At 41.9% G+C, this 9,553-nt stretch overlaps 1 pseudogene; it reads right to left on the reverse strand.

Annotated features, from left to right (window-relative positions):
* Positions 1–651: 651 nt before the first annotated feature.
* On the reverse strand, positions 652–1,779 carry LOC138026934 (uncharacterized; annotated as a pseudogene).
* Between the last annotated feature and the right edge of the window lie 7,774 nt (positions 1,780–9,553).

Genomic DNA, 9,553 nt, shown 5'->3' on the forward strand with positions numbered 1-9,553 from the left:
TCTTTGGTTTTAGCAATAAACAAAAAATCGTTTAATATGTGCAAAACAGATGAGGCACCCAGGCGATGAATAGACAACCACTCCAATGCGGTACTAAAAGCTTCAAAAATGTTGCATGAAGAAGAAAGACCCATGGGGAGGCACCGGTCAAAGTAATACAAGTTATCGAACTTCATACCCAGCAAGGAATAGTCGGCAGGATGAATTGGTATAATACGAAAAGCCGACTTGATGTCGGTTCTAGCCACAAAACAACCTTCCCCGGTGGCTTTAATGGCTGTCATCGCATCGCTAACGGATGCGTATTTGACAGAGGAACAATAGTCAGGAATAGCATCATTAACCGAATTTCCTTTGGGATAGGATAAATGGTGAATAAAACGAAATTCAGACGGGTCTTTCTTGGGTACAACGCCCAAGGGAGACGTACGAAAGTTCGCAAAAGGGGGAGTTGTAAAAGGACCCACAATTCGGCCTACGTCGCATTCCTAGCGCAATTTCATTCTAGCAATTTCCGGTTGGGCGAGGACACTTTTGAGATTAGGAGATTGAAAAGGAAGCCGATCACCAACAAAAGTAACACGAAAGCCACAACGGAAACCATCGACAAGAAAATGCTTTTTGTTTTGCTCATAACAGTGTAAGAGGCATTCAAGCCTGTCCACCCTTACGGGGGTTACTGGCGGGCTGTGAAGGGCCTGATACTTGAGTAGAGTTTCCTTTCACTATACCGCTGTTGAGGGGTTTGTACTGAGCATTGAATTGCTGGGTGCTTTGCTCCACATTTATAGCAAACGTGTTCGAACTGACACCCTTGGCAGCGTTTTCCGGCATGAAATGTCCAACACGTGCCTCTTGGGAAAAAATTCGAACGAAAACGCTGCCGTGTCGAGGTTTGGGGCTTATTGGGGATCGACTGTGATCTCCGACAATTAGCTGAAGCGCTCAACCAAAGTGCCCAATGTATTTGATCGCATGGATATTTATCGGGAGCAGATTGCCTCAGATAACGAAATTGTTCGTCATACCAGAGCCAATCCCCGCTCGACAAAGCAATGTCACGGACTACCTCGCAATAATTCATCAACTGTGGGGTTTCACTCTGGTATTGCTCAGTATAGACCGAGACCAAAATGTTAAACACCGAAACCCACTGTTGTATGTTGGAAACCTTCTTTGTTGCGTGATACGGCTCAAGGGTCAGCCGCGGCTGCTTTGATAGCCCAGAGGAGGGGGTCATCGATAACGCATACTTATCGATTTCAGGGGTGGATTCTAATAAGGCCCCAAATTCCACATATTCGTTAGCCCAGATTTTAGCTTTAATTTTGGAACCCACCCGGAAACTAAGATTTACTGACACGCTAGTAAAAATTTGTTTAGGTTGCACATTGTCGGGCCCCAGAAGCAGAGAATCATTTCTTGTACCTGCACCTGTGAGGCTACTGACATGGCTGCTGAAGTGACGCTATCTGAAGACAGGTCGGCTTGAGACTGTCCTGCTAATGTGGTTTCAATCGACGTGCTGTCCTCAAACGTGTTTTGTCTCAAGATCTCGGTGAGACTGTCCTTAGATAATGCTGTTTTCACCGCTTCCGAGATGGTCGTCGATATGGTGGCGGAGAGACCGTTTACGTCCAAGGAGACCAAACCGGGGTTGTTATTAGTTTGTTCAGGGAGAGGTGGGGCCGTTGCAGTTAGCTCTGATGTCCGCACTCGCTTAGAACGTGTTTGGCGGCCTGTCCTTGATGGCTGTGTCGGACGCTTCCTAGGAGGCATGACTTATCGATAACAGATAAAATTAGGTAATCAAATACCATGGAATGCTGTTTGATTTCGAAAGAAAATTGATGAGAAGGAATACGGCGTAAGATGACAAGATGAAATTCCATCCTAAATTTTTGGTCACAGTTGAGGTGGGGCAGTTCCACAGGTTTTCCTTAAATCTGGTTTATGAGCAATGATATGTAACCGGATGAAAAAGAGAAAAAGAGAAAAAAGCCAAGTTCCCAAAAACAATGCATTACCGCCTGTGCCGAGTGCATTGGACCACTCGTAAAGAGGCGGTCAAAGAATTGTACACTCATATGGCAGGAGTAAGCATATAATAAATTATCGCCAAAGCCATAAATGCACGTTGGACGTGCCAACCATGGTTCAAAGGAACCGAACAAGCACAGCCATTGCTCGTGGGAGTAAAACCCAACGGCAAACAACAAACAGGGGCTGTTAAAACAAACAACAACTGACAATTCGGCTTGGCTTAAAACAAAACGGAACTGGCAAATCTTAAGACAGTAAAATAAAAACCATAAAATGCCTGGGCAAGGTGGGCAGTATAGATAAGAAGTTGTTTCAAATTTGTTACATGACTTAAATTTGCCCAATGTGCGGCTATAACGATTGTAGGCAACGTAGAACTGCCCCCTCAAACTACGATAGAGCTTGTACTGACCAATGGCGTTTAAATGTATCCCGTCATGGGTCATAAAATTAGTTCTTGCTCTCCAAAACCCTTTATGGCTCCAGAACATTGCATATGGGATGGGCTCTGGCACTACTTTTAAATACCGATTTAAGAGGATTACGTTCTTGTTAAAGGTAGGAGCCCCCATTCGATAAATAGTTTGACAGACACATACACATTTGACTTTAAGCGAATCATGGAGGGACCTGGTAAGGTCTTCAATTGCTGAGCCAACGTTCACCGGAGAAAGATGGCTTAAGTCGTTAGTTCCTAGCTGTAAGATAACTATGTCAGGCTTGAACCGTGCAACCACAGAAAGATCAAATTGAACAGTCTTAAGGACTGTTCTTCCCCCGACCCCGTGCCATTTTAACTCTATGTCTTCGAGAATATTCAAGTTAGCATCGAGAGCAGCATTTCGCCCTAAATATTCGCGTATACGGCGAATAAAGGAATGGCCAAGTATCAAAACACGTGTTGCCGACATATCACCGCTTGGGAAACAGTGTTGTAAACTGAGGGCGAAAGGGCTAATACTTAAACACGGAATGCCGGAATGATGGAATGCCGGAACGCCGGAACGCCGGAACGCCGGAATACTTAAACACGGAACGCCGGAATACTTAAACCCGGAACGCCGGAATACTTAAACACGGAACCCCAGAATACTTAAACACGGAACGCCGGAATGAGACAACCACATTTACATTGCTAAGTATCTTTTCTCCATTAGAAATTATTCGTATAAAAATCTGGGAGACACCACTGTCCTGGTACGAGAAATGTCCTCTTCCGGTTGCCGTCCGCGTCTCACAAACGCGTAAGCTTAAGCTCCCTAATACTCTATAACTGAGAACGCAGCAAGGGATACGTATCCCCCGGACACGAGCTCCTGGTAGCCCTAAAAAAAACCCAGTAAAAATTGTGACGGTGTTCAGACGAATGGCATGTCTACCGTTACAGATTGAAAACCAATTTTTTTTTTTGTAGACCTTGTGTTTATTTCTTTCAGGAAAATCTTATGGCACGTTCAACGCAACATAAGAAAGTCATTGTCATGGTATTGGAAAATTGCTAGTGTTAATTATGTTTGCAGTTGAAATAAATAGGCTGAATAATGGAATTAATTTGTTTCTGTTTACACAAATACTGCTTCATTGTACCCCCTTGGGACCAACAAGAACAAACTTTAATATTTTCCCATGCACCATTTGGAAATCTATGATAATATTCCCGCCTTTTCAATAATTATGATAATTTATTTATTACTGGACAACCATGGAGCTGCCAAGGTAAAACAGTTGTCATCGTTGATATTGTTGTTCCTGTATGCCATTCAGTCTCTTTACTCAAGGGAAAATAACCACGTTTGCTTTGATTAATCGCCTCTCACTTCTGCCTTCTTAGCCCCAGTCAAAGTCCGGAGAAAAAGAGGTAAGATTCATTTTGCGGTATGATCTAATCACAAGTAGACAACGTGCTACTCTTAATACCTTGAGCTCAGTAAACTTTCAATACCCTCGGTTGAGTCTATTCTAGGGACTTTGCATTCGGTTGCCTGTCAACCCTTGGACATTGTGACTAAAAAACGTGTTTTCCTTTATCCTTCGTCCTCAAAACTTCGCAGAATTACTAGAAGAGACGCGACACGAGGCGAGTGCTTACAAATTGTACGCACATTTATTTCGATTGCTGCACAATCTCAATGGCTACAATTACATGACTGGCTGTCTTATAAGTTCTAAAATAATCCAATTTGCAACAACTGTCTTTAAACTCTCCAGCTTGAATCAGTTTCGATGTGATTTTAAAATGCCGTGGTTACTATAATCGCAAATCTTCATACCGTTGTGTTTGTTCCTCGTTTCCTTGGAAATAAATAGTCCAAACGTTCATCGACATATGTCGATGAGAAGTATCGAGGAAGCGTGGTTAGTAATCTGGAGGTTCAAGTCCCACTCTTACCAGTAGCTGGATTTATTCTGGGTACTAGAGGTTGTTCACCTCCTCGGCAGAACTTTTAAGTAGCCAACTGTTCACCGTCCTATGCTGCCAGTTGGCCCTGAAAAGCTCCTACGGGGAGCTCTGGTTGCATGATATAACCCACCAGTTGCGTTACAAACGTTACATATTTTACTTCTTTCAACGTACTTGTGGAAACTATTTCAAGTCATCTGAGCAATGCATAACCTCTCTGGTTTTAGACTGTGCTCTGAAAGAATGCGGCAAGAACCGACAGTCACACAGAGGAAGCTAACATTTAAATCAGAAGTGTGAGTATGTTTTGATTTGCAAGAGAGCTAAATGGCAAGAGCCTCTGGGTAGTGTACAGAATAGGCTCGATTTCCCGCCGCTCACTCGAGTTCGGGTATCCTCCCCGAGAGAAGACGGCTGGACGCGTGAGCGATAGATTGTGTCTGTGACGTAAATTCAAAATATAATTTATGCGAAGTTAATAGTGGCGGGGAAATAGCATTAGATATCCCAAAAACACTGATTTTAAGAAAACAGAAATTACATAACAATGCTTAAAACGTCTGTGCGAAGTTTCCAGATGATACGAGCTTGAGTTTGTGGTTAAATGATCGATGTGAGTTTGAATTCAACCGGCGAATCATCGACGAAATCTTCGGCTGCTTTAGCTCTCAGTCGACCTCATCGGCCCCCTCGTTTTGCCAGCAATAAACTCAGCAGTACTTTCAATTGATCTTGAGGGATTTTACTTGCTCTTACATTAACGAAGTATGAGGAGAAAATTGCAATAGCAATGGATTTGAAAGCCGTATTTTGACCTTGGCGCCATCTGGGAAATCAGTGAAGTTTGCGAACTCAGGCGGTAGAAAACGACACAATTCCCATTCTCCAGCTTCTCGAACGCTTTTCGTTGTCGCAATCTTGGATGTTTCCTACCTTAAAGCACTGTAAACCTCGAACAGGCCGGGTCAAAGAATACCTTCGCAGCCAAAACATATAATTTATGCCAGACGGATTTGTGCCGGCGAGTTTCTGATTGGCGGAGATTAACAATGGCTCACCTCACGCGTCCAGCCGAGATTTCGGGAGTGAGCGCTGGCTCATTTCCCGAAACAGCGGCTGGTAATCGAGCCTATGTACAGAATGGCGGGTAAGGCATTGGGTGGTAGTGTGACAAGTCATTTAGCAGGATTCTTCGTAAGATTTCTTACAATACAGGGCCTATGTTGTCATCTATCACTGCTCCACTGACCAAATACGAATGAACAACGAATTACCTTGGGGGGGGGGGGGGGGGGGGGGGTGGGGGACTTTGCATATGAAGTGGCGGGGATGCTGGTAGGAAATTTTGAATTAAACCCGTAAAGGAGACCAATCCGGGCGTGGCTAACTTAGAAACATGGATGAGAAATGTTGTGTTGATGCTTTGGCTTGCCTGAAATACAGTTAAAACTAGCATGTAAGAACCTAAAGGTTTAAGAAACTGGCCGTTTTACTACCCAAAAACAAAACAACCTGTTTAGCCAAGTGGAATTTAGCAGGTTCTTATATGTGTGTTACAGCTAAATTATGATTTTACTGTATTGCTGAGTTCACATACTACAAATTTAATTTCTTTTCAAGGACTTCTAACAAATGAACTATTTGTTCACTTTTGAATGCAACTTTGTTGTTGTCTAAGTTAAGAGCATCTTAACTTATTTAATTTTGTAAAGAATTAAAGGGTTCATATTTCAATATTGATTTGTACTTTCGTTTTTACCCCGAACACTTGTGGGTGGAAAAACCACGTGTTCCAATTGTCAAAATTTTCACAACTGTTCCGTGTTTAAGTAGTCCGGCGTTCGAGCGTTCCACCGTTCCGGCATTCCATGTTTGCGTACAATTTGTAAGCACTCGCCTCGTGTCGCGTCTCTTCTACTAATTCTGCGAAGTTTTGAGGACGAAGGATAAAGGAAAACACGTTTTTTAGTCACAATGTCCAAGGATTGACAGGCAACCGAAGGCAAAGTAACAGTTCCGGCGTTCCGTGTTTAAGTATTCCGGCGTTCCGGCATTCCATCATTCTGGCATTCCATGATTAAGTATTAGCCTGTAAATGTGGTTGTTTCCTTCCGGCGTTCCGTGTTTAAGTATTCCGGCGTTCCGTGTTTAAGTATTCCGGCGTTCCGGGTCTAAGTATTCCGGCGTTCCGGTTTTATATTCTGGAGTTCCCTGTTTAAGTATTCCACCGTTCCGTGTTTAAGTATTCCGGCGTTCCGGCATTCCGGCATTCCGTGTTTAAGTATTAGCCAGACAAATGCCCTTTGAAAGGACAATGCTTAGTCAAGGAAGTAGTGTATCAAACCACCATCACGACCGACGATATATGGTCCAGGTGATGTGATCAACAAAAGTGATGACTTGGCATTTTATTACTAACTAGTTTCGTACCGCACAAGAAGTGCGGCACTCCTCAGATAAAATAGCCAAATGAAAAGTTCGTTACAACGCTTGCTGATGATACATGTACTTATGCTCGCGCAATTTGGGTTTTAACAGCTCGCGGAATTCACTTGCTAGCGCGCGGCAATTGTGGGCTTAAAGTTCATGTTTCGATGTTACAAACATCATCGTCAGTTACAAAATCTTTGAAAAATATTTGAAAAACCGTTAGAACTATATAACAACTAGGCACCGTTAGGACTATATAACAACTAACGCACTCGATTTATCCTCCGACCATTAGCAAGACTGATATTTTTGCTTGCTTCGAACTGATTAGCCACAAGATGAAAAGACATCTTATTGACACCTCCAACACCAGCAAAATAGTCGCAAATCTTTCTCACCTGGCTCACTGCTACATATCCTCGTATAGACCTACCACTGCATATCTCAAAAAAACACAGCATCTTGAGGAGTCTCAGAAAGAACAGGGACATAATCATTTTGAAACCCGACAAAGGGAACGGTATTGTAATCCTTATTAGAACTGCATATGACAATGGTTTATTTAGTATAATCAATGATTCCTCCAAATTTGAACCTATTAGTAAAGACCCTACCCTTACTCGTGAAGGTAGGCTTAAACGGTTTCTCAGGGATGTGAAAAAACAAGGTAAATTGGAGAATGTTTTATACGACAGCACTTTGTATCCCAACGGGTCCCAACTGACCAGAATATATGGTTTGCCCAAAATACATAAATTACGCGATCCCACATCCACACCTCCTTTCCGCCCTATAGTTTCATCTATTGGCACATATAACTACAATTTACATAAGCTTTTATGCAATCTCCTTGAACCATATATTCCCAATGATTACAACGCCTCTGACACTTTCACGTTTGTTCAAGAAATCAACAACTTACCCATGTTTGGCAAATTTCTCATGTCCTTTCACTGCATAAAGAGCCAAATATTCGGGCCCGAATTCGCTCGAATACGGATCGGCGCACGCCACGTATAACGGAATTTTCTGACGTATTCGATTACGGCCGACTCGAAACACACCTGGAATATTCTATTAGAATCCGGCCTGTTTTTCCGTATTCAACTTGAATACTCGTGAATGACTCGAAGTGTTCGATAAACCATACGGAGCACGCTTTGGTAGATTTATGTTACATGAGATTTTCTTCAGAAACAGTGATCATTTATGACTCGAACATTTTCGAATACTCTCAGTTGTTCCAGAGTTTGCGACTGGAACACCAGGTGCACGACGCCACTTCTGACGTGAACGTTCCAGAATACTGATGGTTTACGTCAAGTATGCTCTGATTTTCGAGAATCACACGCTATGAATACGATAGTTGTCACATTTTTCACAGTCGAAGATGTATCGTGTCGTCAAGAACGGGATTTTATACAGGTAATATACACTACCGTGAAGTACAGTCAGACAACACGCTACGTGTTCCGAAGCGTGCGCCTGAGACACGAGTCTCATGCGAAATATGAAAACGTGTTTATATTCGAACACTGACGCATAGATGAGGTTTTAAAAGGTATTCTAAAACGACACACATCAAGTGTTCTGTGGTTTTTCGACTGGGAAACGAGAGTCATGTGAAGTATGAAACATGTTCATGTTCGGATACTGGCGCATTCGTGAAGCACTGACGACCCATACCAAAGCTTGTATATATATTCCCAAGACGGTGTTCAAACTGCCGTGTGCAACACACTTTTACTTCCTTGATCGATTCCTTGGATTCCTTACAAAACCCACCCAAAAGAGAAAGAAAAAATACCAAGACAATATGCATGTTATCCCAACAAAAAGCGAACAACTGCCATGATGACATCTTCATTTCATTTCAAATAATTCTTTATTAAATAAATTTAAAAACCTTATATTGTTGCTTGTTCGTGTATGCTTAGTTTCAAGGGATTATGGACGAATTTATTTTACATTAAGAAGATAAGATCCTACATTCTAAAAAAGTGTTAGGAACCATCTGAGAAGCAAAACCTATGAAACACTAGAACATTATTGTACTTGTATGCAAACTTTATGCTAGCATCTAGATGCTGCTTTGTTATGAAAAAGCATAATCTGAGAAGCAAAGTCTCAAGAAAAAACACTTATTTTTCGTGCAAACTTTATAACTAGATGCTGCTGTGTTCTGAAAAGAGCATAATGCAGCATTTGAGATGCAAAGACTAAAAACACTATAACATTTTGTATGCAACCTTTAGAACTACTGCAGATGCTGCTTGTTATGAAAAAGCATTATGCACCATTTAGAGGCTAAGTCTAAAAAACCCTATAACATTTTGTATGCAACCTTCAGAACTACTGTAGATGCTGCTATGTTATGAAAAAGCACTATGTACCATTTGGGAGGCTAAGTCTAAACAAAAACACACTAACTTTTGTATGCATACTTTAAACCTTAGGGTATTCTCTCACACAGTATTTTCAACTGTTTAAAACTTTGGGTATTCTTCACCAGTATTTTTCAACATGAACTAAACTACACTAACACTGTGTCGTTAATAAAAATAATGTATTTAATAAATCGAATATTTTATTATTCAGTATCTTTGACTGTGTATTATCTATTCAGAGTCACTTTTGGATGGCACTGTCTCGTGTCTCCTAGGAGAGCGTGGGGTGTGT

The sequence above is a fragment of the Montipora capricornis genome, chromosome 12, assembly GCF_036669925.1.
Source record: "Montipora capricornis isolate CH-2021 chromosome 12, ASM3666992v2, whole genome shotgun sequence".
Taxonomy (NCBI): Eukaryota; Metazoa; Cnidaria; class Anthozoa; order Scleractinia; family Acroporidae; genus Montipora; species Montipora capricornis.